Source organism: Eleginops maclovinus, chromosome 23 (genome assembly GCF_036324505.1).
Source record: "Eleginops maclovinus isolate JMC-PN-2008 ecotype Puerto Natales chromosome 23, JC_Emac_rtc_rv5, whole genome shotgun sequence".
Classification (NCBI taxonomy): domain Eukaryota; kingdom Metazoa; phylum Chordata; class Actinopteri; order Perciformes; family Eleginopidae; genus Eleginops; species Eleginops maclovinus.
In genome coordinates, this window is record NC_086371.1 from 27,878,341 (window position 1) to 27,892,892 (window position 14,552).

Below are 14,552 nucleotides of genomic sequence, written 5' to 3' on the forward strand. Positions count from 1 at the left end.
TCCGTATCCCCATGACCTCCAACTAAAGGAAATCAATGTGTATACCACTGGACACACCATTCTTTATCCTAGCATGTACACAAATAGCAGTTTCCCAAAATGTACCATACTGTATAAAGCAATTACTAAAACCCTACTACCCAAAACTTGTAAAAATAGAGAGAAATATAATCTACATTATCCTTTATAATCCTGTTAGTGTTTACTTCCTGTCTGTCTTCTTCTGATGATTTATCTGACATCCAGCGCTCCGTCTTTTAACCTCTTTTCCTTTCTCTTTCTTGATCCACCTTGACAACCGTCATTGTAGTCCTTGCCAGCGGTGTGCACTACTAGATTAACAACTTGTCACATGATCAGAATTGAGTATTCAACTACGCCGTGCAATAAGTAGTAAGTACATATAATGTATAATAGTAAGTTCATGTTATTTAAGTGAAGCTTTTTTATGTCTCTTTGGTGCAGCAGAAAGAGTTCTTTAAATGTTCTGCATGAACACGTTTGTTCTACGACATGCCCCACTGGTGAATGTCTAAAGCTTTTCCATATATTTAAAGCGGTGGTTGCTAACGAGTGACTAATTGAGACCTTTAAACATCATCATGGAAAACATGCGTCAGCCTTTAGCTTAGCGGTGTTGATGTAAAGTCACACAATCGCCATGTAAATCACTTAAAATCAACAATGTACTTCTGGTGATTGCATTTACGCTTCAACTGACATTGGTGAGATTATCATGCTGAAACAAATGAGCAATTATCAGACATATTCGCCACTGAAAAATCCCATTGTTTTTTGTCAAGGGAGCCCTTGCGATGTTAGCTTGCGGGTCGGTCTATGAAATACATCATCACTGCACCATTATATGTTTGTAAATGTTCACAGCAGCTCTCCATGACAGCAGATTTAGCTCAGTGTGGGAAGATTATTGGAGATCATGCCAAAATTCAGAAATCATGTTATAATAAGAGTAAAAAAACTGCTTTTCTTACCAGTTTCACATGCAATTTTTAATACCACGACCAAACATCTATTTGTTTTTTCTCCTCAAAAATAAAGTAAAATAGAAGTATTCCAATATTGTGATTAATCACAATTAATAAACGTTATTCAATTCCTTCATTGATTGACACCACTAGAATATAAATATATATTAAATAGAATAAAAAGTGACTTACTTTATATGGCAACAACAGCAAGATACAGACAGGAAAGTGCTGACTGAGACGGCCTGATCCTCCGCTCTGTGTTAATGTTGTTGAGTCGGTTGTGTTGTACATCATACATACTGGTAGTGCTTCAGGGGATACACGCACGCACTCACACACACACACACACACACACACACACACACACACACACACACACAGGCACACTACGGACTACCGCAGCCAGAGGCGGCGTCCTAACTTACGCTGTTGTTGTGGCCCAATAGAGAATGAATACCCACACAATAAAAAGCTAATCATCTAATAAAACAACAGAACAACACATGATTTATTCCTTCAATAAAACCCTCCAACACTACAGTAAATAACGTGAACACACATGTATAAACTGGGTCGCTATGAGCTACTTGTGCTGCTGATAGACGGTCTCTGTGTGCTGGATACCCGTAACTAATATTTTTTCCTAAACTTCAGTGTGATTTATTTTTATATCCTTGTAAAGTACAGCTCTTATCCTTAGATAATAACAGGTGAATGATGTTTTTCCGCTTCAATAAAATACAAAACGCCTCTCAACCATAAAGAATCATTTAAAATGACTCAACTCATTTAAGGTAAAGGATTTGTTAAATGCTTTTTACACATAACTTCCTTTTGTTTTGTGGTTGTTTTGCAGGCACACAAAATGATATCTTTAAAACTGATGATTTAATGAGACCCTGGTTGGATCCCCGGGCTGTTCCACTAAAGCTGGACTGGAGACAGACGAAGGCTCGACAAAGACTAAAATTTGTTCCTGAATTATTCTGCCAGAAATGCTCTCCAGCACTAATGGCTGTGTTAGCCTCCTTGAGTTTTTGATTAATGCTAATTCAAATCTCTGCTGATTAATGGTCTAAAGTGATTAGTTTTTCAATGAAAATCTACTACAGTTTTAATCAAGTTAAACAGCAGGTGACGTCAGTGTTATTTCTTTATGCTGCTCTAAAGACAACAGCTATTCAATGGTATTATACTTTTGTCAGAGGGATATTAGATCTCTATGTTTCTGTTTGACTTATGTAGATGATCTGTCAAAACAATGGTTTTAAATTGCAATACTAAGGTTTTTCCATTTCATGGTCTATGTGTACAAGTTTCTAATACGTTGGGATATGTATCTCTGCTGTTATCCAGGATTACTGTCATCACATGGTTGGAGGACTTCCATCCATCTATCTATCTTCAACCGCTTATGGGTCGCTGAGGAAGCAGTTCCAGCAGAGGAACTCCACCTGGTCCTGGGTTTGCCACTCAGTCTCTGCCCAGCTGGACCGACCTGAAACATCTCCCTCGGAACTCAACATCTCACTTTATCCCAAAGGGAAATGTGACATTTTTGTGATCGTGACCCACCATTGATGCTGATTGTGAGAGTAGGAAGGAAGATGGACTGTTAGATTGAGAGCTTTGCCTTCTGGCTCAGATCTCCCTTCATCACAACAGTGAGGTAGGTAAAGTGAATGCAGTACTGATCCGATTCTCCGGCCCATCTCATACTCCATTGTCTCACTTGAAAACACCCTGAGATACTTGAACTTGAACCCCAGGTCACTTGGTGGGTATTTCCCATTGTTATGTAAGCCAATAAGGACAGAGTTCTCTACCATGTATCATTTGTATATATATATTTTAAAAAACACCTCAACCTTAGTCTGAAAACACTAATGTTCTCTTGCAGTCATCTCTTCTTTTGCCCAACAACAGTTTTTCCGGCACAAAGAAAGAAACCCTTTTGAAGACATTTATTCAGTGTTTAGCATTCAGTATTTGATGGTTGTTACTATTGTAGCATCACATTTTGAAATGCGTTGTTGTTCCCACAGCACGGACATTTGCAGCCTAACAACAGCAAAGGGACTGATCAGATCAACCTGTCCAAAGAGACACTGGTGGGATTTGAACCCAAGACCTCCTGTTTACGAAACAGGCGCTTAGACCAACTAAGCCCAATGCCTCTTATTTTGGATTGCAGCCATTATTGCATGATTCCTTGAAACAGGTCTTTTTAAATAAACAGAAAAGCCTGTTCGAGGAAAGAATGTTTCAAAAACTAATGATGTGTTCAGAGAGGTTTCTGTTCAATTAACATGTTTGTGTACGAACATTAGACTTACCTAAAGACATTTTTTGAGGAATTCTAGTAAAGAGTTAGATTTACTGTTATTTTCATACCCTGCATTAGGCACTGCTGGGAGTTGAACCCAGGATCTCCTGTTTACAAGACATGCACTTTGACCGACTAAGCCACAGTGTCATTACTTATTGCTACATTCACTGTCTTAATTTCTGTATAGCAACGCATTTACAAAAAAAGGCATGTTTAGCATATCTTTCAAGAACATCTGGGAATATCACTTTATCTGATGTGTGTACAAATGTATCCAAATATGTTTCTTGTCTACGTATAAACATTACTTGGTTAGAATTGTGAAAGGTTTTTCTACTTTAGGATTGGATCTAGAGAGGTCCCTTAATTGCAGATCCTATACGAGGCACTGATCGGAATTGAACCCAGGTTCTCCTGTTTACAAGACAGGTGCTTTGACCAACTAAGCCACAGCACCATATGCATTGTGTTCTTCGCTATCATTAGACTTTAAACAATACCAAAGAAGATGATAAAGACTGAAGAGCTATGTTAATTTGGACTGTCTATTGGTGCCAACTGGTGGTTTGCCTCCAATAAAAACACATGGCTTTGCTTGAAAATATAAAAATACACAGAAAAATGTATATGTAAGAAGTTTAATTTGAACTGTACACATATTCTATAACTCCATAATTCAAATATCACTGAAATGGAATTGCAGAGCGAGAGAGAGTGTTTTCTTTGTATTATAGTTGGAGTTACATAAAGCTTACATAGATACATTTTTGGGTATCTTAGTTTAGATAAAGATGTCCTGTGTGGTCATAACCTCTATGAGGCACTGCTTGGATTTGAACCGAGGATCTCCTGTTTATAAGAAAGGTGCTTTGAGCAACTAAGCCAAAACGTCTGTGTGAGTTACATATTTTCTAATATTAAACATCCAACAATATCAAAGAGTTGTTGTAACTGAAATGGTAAAGAAGTTAAAGACGTAAATACTTTGCTGAATTTGATCTGTAAAGTTGGTATCAACTGTAGATTTTCCTCGAGTATTGACATATTACTTTGGTCGAAATTTTGAACTGCACTATAACCATCTTAGCGACAGTTCCACTGTCTCTCTGTCTCCTTATGTCATTAAAATATACACTGGTTGGATATCAGTGTCTTCCAGGGGGAAAAAGGAAATAATACTTGCATCGCTATTAGACCTCCTTCAACATTTTAATGTATGCAGTGTTTATAGTGTAAACAGCTTCAACAGATTGCAGAGCCATGTGTTGCATACATCTACACATTCATTTAATGGATTCTGGCAGGTTTCAATAATATCAAACATATCATTGCAGCTAAGTAGAATATGTAGATTATAAAGTATTAAAAGCATCTCAATCTGGCTCTGCCACTGAAGAACACCGCCTCAGGTTTGTGTATATCATTCAATGTAGACATGCCAAGAAGCAGATTAAGCGTTCGAATCGTCAGATCCAAAAATATGAGCATGACAGTGACGCAATTGTAATGTTTACTTAACTTGAAGACATTTAAGGGGAAATAAACTTGGGTAAAGCTATTCGAGCGGAGGCCTGTTACATCTGTTTGCCCCTGAAATAGCAGCAGACTGATTGGTGATGCATCATGGAACAGTTGCTTTTGGTAATAGGTTCTCACCTGAAGGTAAGTAAGTCTGGTAAATTCTGAAAAGTACATCTCTCTATTGTAATGTAGCCTTTAGAACTAGGGAAAGATAACGCATTGATATAACAGAACATCTCAGATAATATAGTTTCATATCATGATACTGCTACATGATATATAGTATTGATATTATTGTCTGTCCCCAGTTTGAGTATGGTATATGTATACATATAGACATTTAGAACATATATTTAACTATATAATGTGTTTATGTCAAAGCCATTTTTCTACTGTTTATTTTGTTGGTTTCCTTTGTTAAACTCTTTGATTAACTGTGTTTTGTGTAAAGGGCAGTGATGGGCAAGTTACTTCCAAAATGTAATACAGTACTTATTACTGTCTTTTTAAAGTAATAAGTTACATTACATTATTACTGTCTCTGAAATATAATGAGTTACACTACTTTTGCGTTATTTGATACCGGTAACGTCTCTGTGTCATTAATAACATGTTAGTGGAGCCTCTGCACGGCCCTGTAACCTGCTGAATAACTGAATACAAGTCTCTATGGCAACGTTAGCTCACCTTGTCATTGGTGTGTTAACGGGGATTTGGCTGACAAGCTTTCTAAAAGCCGGCAATTCCACAGAGGACAGAAGTTGCAGATCTTCAACACTCTCCACGAGTCTCTCAACTTCTCTGGGTTCAAGCAGCAGACCGAGAGAAAGTTACCTTCTGTTGCTTCGGCCTGCGCACACTCCTGTCTTTTTCTTTTCTTTTCTCGGAAGCTGCTGCAGCTGCAGCTCTCAATCGTGAATCTGTTTCTGCAGCCCTCTTATCCAATAGGAAACAGGCTTACTCAGTTACTATTCTACCAGCACAATTATTTTTCTGGTGTCAGAATGTCTTGTGATGTTTATGATTTCTTAAAAACTAAACACCACATCATGTCGGGTTAAAATGTGTTGTAACTGCGTTACTCAGAATTGTAACGGGTATTATGTTACCCACATTTCATAAGTAATGCGTTATATTACTGCCTTACAGCTAAAAGTAATACATTACTGTAACTCCGTTACATCACTCCACAACTCTACTGCATAAGGAAGATCATGACGTCAGCTGGAATTGGAGGTGGAAGACCAAATGTAGAAAGACAAAGGATATCCCCAGCTAACCACACACACACACACAGACTCACACAGACACACACACACACACACACACGAGGGGAAAAAAGTAAGCAAATTTGCTTCGTAAAAACAGATGGTTTAGAAGCCTAAGAAAGTTTCTCACTTATTCTACATTAATGTCTCCCTGCCTTCCTCTGTCTAGCTTTCTTATTCTCACAATCAATTCCGTCTTTTCATCACTCTCTCTTTTGTACACCGTTGGTTCCCCCTAGTTCCCCGAACAGCAGATGATCTGACACCGTTATTGAAGGATTTTCCTTCAGAGAGAGGAGAGCTAAGTGGTGCTCTGGGATATTTGTTTTTTAAAGGCATCACTTCAACACTTTGAGGGGTGGAAGAGAGAGGAAGTACAGAAGGAGGGAGGTAGAGTGATATGATCCAAACAAAGAAATGATGCTGAACTAAGAGCCGCTGTAGTTGGAGGTTGTCTTTTCGGGGAGAAGCGAGAAGGCACCTGGGATTTTTGTTTTCCAAAGCGTACCTCTGAGCTTCAGGGGAAGGACAGAAGGAACAAAGAGGGATGAAGGGAAGGGAGGGGGATGGAAAAAAGAGAACAGGGGAAGGGAAAGGATAGCCTGATGCATGCTTGAAGTTCAATGCAAAATACTGCAGGGTCCAAAAAGTGCTGCACACCCCTTAAAGAACCACCCTGAGAGTTGACCCTTTACTTAACAACATTTAGGTATGTATTATTTAGGTATATATCATTTCATATTGAAGTAATATTAACCAAGAAACAATTAAAAACACTGGCAAGCCACTTACATCACTTACAACACAAAAAATACATGAATATATCTGAATTGTACTTTGTCTCAACCCAGTTAGGGTTAGGGTTGTGTACTGGGGAAAGTTGCACAGCACACACAGCTTGCCAGTGTTTTTAATTGTTTGTCCAGCAGTGGCTCAGTCAGTAGGGGCTTGGACTGGGAATCGTAGGGTCGCCGGTTCAAGTCCCCGAACAGACTTGAAATATGGAAAGTGGACTGCTACTTGGAGAGGTCCCAGTTCACCTCCTAGGCCCTGCTGTGGTGCCCTTGAGCAAGGCACCGGACACCTCCAATCCCCCCTCCCCATTGCTCCCCGGGCGCTGCACGATAGCTGCCCACTGCTCCTAGTACTAGGATGGGTTAAATGCAGAGGACTAATTTCACTGTGTGTGCTCTGCTGTGTGCATGCATGTGACTAATAAAGAGGGTTTCATCCGATTCTATTCTATCTACATCCAGTGATGACTTTGCTTGTACACTACTCTTGTACATTTTGTATTAGCAAATGGGCACATGGCATTGGCTTCAGTTAGCAGGAGAAGTTGGGACACGTGTTCAAAAATATTGTAATACTTACTTTGTCTTTCCTGGCTTACTGGCGACACTTAATAGAACTGAGCCGTGATTCGTCAAATGTTTGTTCTTTGTTGTTCCACCTGTTCTTTTCATTATTTTAGTGAACATAAAAAAAAGTGTATGGGGGTTACAATACATAACTTTGCAATTCACCTTTGACAGACACCCCTATCGCTTTCCCTTTCTTTCTTTTTTTGCAGCCTACTACTTGTGTCAAATCAGCAAAGCTAGCTAAAACATTGCAATTGTTTTTGACAGTTAAGATAGAAACAGAAAATAACTTATACACTCCTGTAAATGTCTACCTGGGGACATGATTGTGTCTTAACTCTTGCAATAGGTTTTAAGGTTGGGCGTCGACCTACAATGCTAAATGATAGGTTGTCTAGCAGCAGGTCTGTGGTTGTGTATCGATGCAGCCATATTTTTTTACTGCTTGCATTTGATTAACATTATGTAATGAATTAATCTTTACATCCCTGCAATTTCCCCCAATGTTTTCATGTGCCGCTTGGATTAATTATAACCAGCTCACAAGCTCTATAAACCCCCATCAATCACTTGCTGAGCTGAATAAGACCGCCCCTTGTTCATCTCATCTTATTATCAATGTTGTAACTAGATGAGAGTTTAAACAATGGCTTCACTCATTAAACACATGGCATTCACTTTGTGATTTAGTGTCACTACTATGCTAAAGCTGAAGAAATGTAATATAATTATTAAAATTTGCTGACAGTGAAGGCACTCTTTATTTCAGGTGAGGGTAGACAACCCCCCATAAAACTGTTGATGTGTGCACTGTAGGAGCTATTAAACTTTGATGAACCCGTCATTCAAATAATTCTAAAACATTTTCACCCAGCGATATCTTTTAATGTGTTCATTGTTGTAATCAGGGTTGCCAACTCTCACGTATCTGGCATTTGACACGCGCTTTCACTATCAATCTCACGCGCTCACGCTGCCCAAACTATTCTCACGCCAAAAACAAGATGAACCGGTGATCGTTTTTGGTTATTTACAGTGTTGAGTGGACAGCCGCTCAAGCTGCAGATCTACACAACACAAACAGTGGTCTTCTTGGAAAGAGTTCTATGTTTGCTTTCCGAACTGTGTTGCTCTTGCTTCTGTCATAATTGCTAAGACCAAAAGAAGTCGCCATCATCTTTTTGTACTTGTATTGGTGATCAACAAGGCAAACCATGGCTTTCGGAAGCTAACAGTAGTTCTAATAGGCAGTGACAGCGAAAGGTACAAGTGAAACAGTCAAGTTTGAAGTCTGTGACGGAAGATGTGTGGACTTTCTGCTGTTTTGATGTCAATTGGGAGTTTGTTCCATGGTTTTGGAGCTAGGGTAGCAAACAGGTGTTGTTTTGTATAGTAGTACCTGTGTCCAACTAGCAGTGAGGGTGTAGCAAGCTGATTGGCCAACGCAGAGGGAAGTGAACGTGCTGGAGTGTTTGGTTTAACAATGTCCTGGATGTAGGGATGACCGGATCCCCTTGACAGCACGGTAGGCAAGTACCAGCGTCCTGAAGGGTTGAGATCTAGTCACGACATTCTGTACCAAGGTCAAATGTTTGTCTATAACAGCTGTGATGGCCGAGTGGTTAAGGCGTCGGACTAGAAATCCAATGGGGTTTCCCCGCGAAGGTTCGAACCCTGCTCACAGTGAAATAAGTCATACTTCTTGTAGTACTTCAGAAGATCAATCTACTTCAAAACGTAGTTAGGGGGATTCCCTTTCGTAATACGGACCAAGGTACTTTGGTATGGGCCATTTCTCTTCCACTGTTAAAATGCTCTTGAGTAAGGCGTTGGATTTCACTTGATTCTTTGACCCCAAAACGGCTCTCCAGCCAGCTTTAATCATCCAATTGGAACAAATCCAACCACCCATGGTGTCATTATTCTAAAACTATAACACTGCACAATCCTGTGTATCTTGTACATTATGCAGAACTTAATAGTACTAGTAGCAGACCTTTTCTTATCCATTTATATGATATTTCCTTAATTTGATCAGGATAAAATATGCTTGATTGTCCCACAGGGATTCTTGTCTTGGACTTCAATTCACATGCTTAGTAAATTTACTATTGATTTTGTTTCTCATCTGAAATGTAATGTGAACATTTTCACACTCGAGGTCCTTCTAAAGGCCTGGTTTTATGTCTTTCAGAATGGACAAATGTGCCTGACAATAAAGAGAAGTGACAGCCTGAACAGTACCGAAACTATTTCTACAAAAAACCTTTATTCAAATTAATTATGTAGAAGTTAATTAAACCGGTTATGTGCTTTCACTCAACATCCGAAAATTAGCATTTTACTTATGAATACTTGACAGTTGAACATAATAGGAAGGAAATAAAAGATTAAAGACTGGGTCAGGATGACACACACACAAACTAAACACACACTTGTACACACAGGTGATGTGGCACTTTTACATGCTCATGTTCTTTGAAAGGAGGATTTATAAGAGGGCAATATCCTCCTCTTCGCTCTGTCTTGTATTTTATCTCGCTTCACTGAGCTGAATTTACACCTCTAGTACAAACGTGCTATAAAATAAATATTTCACTCTGTAACCAAGGAGGAGAGAGAGCAGTATCCATCAGCTCCAGAGGGGCTGATTACAGCTCCTGCACAGCTGTAATGCAGCAAAATCCAGCGTCTGTCAGTCTGTGGAAGCTTTGACTAATGCCACTGCAGACTTCATCACAGGAGACGGACAGAAATCCAACTTCTAAAATAGCCCAGGGCTTCTGAAGTTATGTCCTGGGACTTTTTGGGGCCCTTGATGGGTTCTTGCAAACTATTATTTTTTAATGTTGCTTCATTCAATAGAAATGAGCAAAAATATAGAAGTTGTGTTGGTACGACTACAATTACAGCACCCAAAAACACTTTCTTCAACAATTAAACTGATCAAAATTCTGATCAATAGAAATAAGTGCCAATTTCTTTATTACCATGATTTACAAAGAGTCGGCAAGATCTGATTTTGATATATCAACAAGTCTACAAATGTATTGTTGGTAGGCTCCTGCTGCTCAAAAGTATCTTTCGTTGTTGGCAGGATGCGCGGGGAGACCCCAATGGATTTCGGCCACAACAACACAAAATCTCTTTCTACAATTTCACAAATTTTTAAGACTTTATCAATTACTGAGAAAAACATGACAGTTACGTAGATATCAATGCAAAGCAGATTTTAAGTTAAGCTGGTTACTGGCTTTGCAAAGTAGCACATTTCTCTGAATGGTAATGTTAGGTCACTTGTTGTTACAGCAGGAATTAGCAGAGTTTGGGTTACATAATGAAACAGCCGGTATAAGGGTGCCAGAAGTAACGGACTGTCGGACAAATTGGGTGTTTATTAAAAATGTGCATATTTTTTCAGTTTCAGACGATGCCTTTTGGTTTCCAGTTGGGTTTGAATAAAGCTGTTCGATATGTTTACAAGCATTGATATGATTTTAGTCTTTTGCCTTGGAAGATCAAGCTAGAGTACTACAAAGCTAACTTTCTTCAGCCATGTTTATATATTGTTGAAATATATTTGACATTGTCATCTATGTTTGTTAATCTGTATAGCTCACTGGGACAAACTTTGATCTGATGTTAATCATGCTACGGTTGTCAAAAACTGAACCTGCCACAGCAGCCAATGCAAATTAATGAAAGTTATTCCCTGACTTGTATAGCATCTGCTTCTGACTAAACACAATAACCAGGAAAAGGTGACAGGAGCATTACTGCTTCTTTCATAAATGGTGTTTTTTATCCGTGACTTGACAGAAAACAAGTCTATCGGGAGGAAATCTGATGAGATGCAATCTTTCAATGAGATGGCATTGTGTATTCCTCCCAGGAAAGACTTCACGCTGTTGTCTGACAATGCGTCACCAAAGACGTGATATGAACTTGAATTAAATGATTTCAACCGATGACGAAGCCAACCGCTGTCTCAACGACAATTTGGAGTTGTGTAGAGACAATGCCAAACATCAGAACATTTTAGATTGATTAATAAAATAAGAATTACTTTATTAATGCCAACTACTGCCAACTGCACCAAGATTAAGCTTTTCCATGTATTCTTGACTTTAACGTTATGAGGTCTTTCTTTTGAACGTTAGACAGTGTTGTCTCATTTTGTGATGACATTTTTCCAAAGCTTGTTGACAGAGCTATGTGTTAGTTTGGTTGTATTCTTAATTCTCAAGTAATTTCAAGTGGACGAGACTACTAGGAGGTACCACATCTTGAGCTTTTGTTTGGGAAGCATGAGAATACAAAATCTATACAGATATTTATCTATACAAAACTGTAGGATTACAATTTGTCACATCGGAGTTCTGTTTTCATCCTGTAATGTGTCTATATCTCTGTCTCTTCCTCTGTTCCTCAACGTCTCTTGAGTAGAGCCTAAGGCCACAGGAAGGGTGCTGGGCATAGTTTCACATTTTCACCGTGGCCAAATGGTGTTACTACAACTGCCCTGTCAGTCCATGTTGTCATTAAGTCCAAAGACACATTTACCCATTGACTTACTTTGGGAGTTAGACGTCTGTAATTAGGGGATACTTTTGTTTTAGCTAAATTAACTACACAGTAGGAACATTTTTATGCGTGTTATTTGCAAGAGTGATTTTCCCTCATTTGACCTTGACAGTAATGATTGAAGTCGGGTTTTAAGCAAGTCGTATGTCTGCATGCTCTATGGGCCCTTTGTATGATAAGAACTGGATACAGCATTGGTGACTCACCTCGTTCATTCCTATGAGAGCTGCTCATTGTGGCATGAAGACAAAATGGCCTCAGATTCTCAAGAGCAAAACGTCAAAAGTTACCCATCATGCCTGGCTGTCGAGATCATAGAGCATGCGCAGTTGCTTTTCCCCTTAAGCCCCGCCCCGATCTCCCGCTCTTGGCTTAGTAGAATGAATGGAGAGGAAATGTTCAGCTTTGAGCGCATTTTACAACTTTTAATACCAAATGTTTTTAATAAGAGCTATATAAGGATTCATACTGGGTAGTGTATTTATTTATTTTTAAATGATCCACTGATTTACAGACATCTCTTTCCCAATCTAAGTCAATGGGAAACAATATTTCTGGGCCCAATGACATCACGGACTGATACAGAAGTTGTTGTACCTCAATTTGGCCACTAAGAATATTTTCCTCAGTGTCGGGAGTACGGCCATTTTGGCTTTATGCGCTTCTGAGCAACTTCCATAGAAATGATCAGAATCCAGCCTTCTCATATTCAGTTCCCTTATCAAACCATGGCACCACCATGTTTCCAGGGACCTCCATGATGGTTCTGAGGCAATGCTTAAGCAGGGAGAAAATCCTGAGCCTATCATTGGCATAGGATTCTGCATATCTGCTGTATTAGGCCCCAGAGAACGAGGTGAGTATACTTAACACATTTTCAAATATCCTCTGATGCACTGGTGCCTACTCATATCCTGTCCTACCATATATATGTATGACACCTGCTTCATTTACATGCAGAACAAGTCCTTTCCTCTCTGCTACCTTCCACCCATCTCTCACTCCCTGCCATTTTACTTCGCTTCCATCATTCATTTAACCCCTCTCCATCCATTTAGTTATCTCCTGCACTCACTCACCCTCTCTATGTCTCTCTTTTTTTCTACCCATCCATTTATTTTCACCCATCTAGGCTAATCATTTATCTCCATTTGAGGTGACAGGAAGTTGAACCCCCTGAAACGTAATCTCCCCTCTGTTCATTGCTCTCTCCCCCTATCTGCATTCTCTTCAACCTCGTCCACCTTTCTTTCAATCACTGCTATCACTTAGTCTTTGTTCCTGCCATCACGTAGTCTTTGTTCCCATTTACCCACACCTGTCACCACCTTTCTCATTGTCTCTTTAACAATACCTTAAGCTGCGTTCAGGTAGACAATAGCAGGGTCACTTTCATAGACAGTACCGCAGCTATTTGATGAGACAAGCTCGTAGGACAAGGGCAAACATTGCACATTGCAACAACATACATTTATTTGTGACATTACATTAATAATGTTTGGCCTCATGAAGGTCTAGTAAGAAAGATCAATGTATTTTTTTAAGTTAGATGTTGAGCTGGAGCTTATTTGGAACATGTGACAGACATTCATAAAAAAAATCATAATAAATGTAAGGTAGTTCTGCTAAATTGTGATCCTTGCTTAAATCTGCCTGGATCTTGTTGGTCTAGGCCAGGGATTCTCAAAGTGTGGGTGCGTGAGCTGCCACCAGGGGGTTCGCGAGATGAAACATGTAATGGTGGTCTGGTGTAAAAATATTACAGTGTTGTTTTTTTAAGTGGGATTTTTCCATAGGCTACAACAACAAGGAACAATAAACATTTCCTTTGTAATCCCTTTTATTTTAAATCAAAAACCTATCATGTATTAGTTTTCTTCTACGTTTCACTGTAGCCTAGGATATATGCGCGCCAAATCGTTTCATTCATTCTTTCAAATACGATTAACTGGCTGAAATCAGGGAAACTGTCAAGTGGAACGTCTCATGACAAAGTTATTTATATGGTGAGAAAACAAAGCTTTGTTGCGTTTTTCGGGGGGGTGCGTCAACCTGGTTTGGACGTACATAGAAGGGGGTGCGTCGCAAAAAAAGTTTGGGAACCGCTGGTCTAGGCGAACCAATAGTTTCCAAATAACTATTAGGTAGTCTGGCTAAAATGTGATCATAGCACACAACCAGTAGGTTCCAAAAGAAAAAAAACTGGCACCTCTCCAGCGAGCAGGGTATAGTTTTCCTCCATTTTACTGTACTCGTCAGAGCGACCACATTTCTAACATTTTGAAACACATTTAGATACCTTGTTAAACAGCACAAGCCACCATCGGAAGTAAAGCGTTTCAAGGCTCAATGGCGCTGTTGTCAATATACTGTATGATCAAAGGGGCCTTTCATGGAAGAGACTTTGGCTGAAAGACGATGCATTGATCATTCAACAATGAACATGTCATACGTAGAGGACCGTTTGTATGGGTATCACTTGGGATTTCTTTATTTT

At 39.3% G+C, this 14,552-nt stretch overlaps 3 non-coding genes across 3 annotated transcripts; 1 reads left to right on the forward strand and 2 right to left on the reverse strand.

Moving 5' to 3' along the window:
- Positions 1-3,391: 3,391 nt before the first annotated feature.
- trnat-ugu (transfer RNA threonine (anticodon UGU)) lies at positions 3,392-3,465 on the reverse strand. Its single transcript has one exon. It is a non-coding gene; the product is annotated as a tRNA-Thr (tRNA).
- Positions 3,466-3,701: 236 nt separating this feature from the next.
- trnat-ugu (transfer RNA threonine (anticodon UGU)) lies at positions 3,702-3,775 on the reverse strand. The gene has a single exon. It is a non-coding gene; the product is annotated as a tRNA-Thr (tRNA).
- A 5,300-nt stretch (positions 3,776-9,075) lies between these two features.
- trnas-aga (transfer RNA serine (anticodon AGA)) lies at positions 9,076-9,157 on the forward strand. Its single transcript has one exon. It is a non-coding gene; the product is annotated as a tRNA-Ser (tRNA).
- The last annotated feature ends 5,395 nt before the right edge of the window (positions 9,158-14,552 follow it).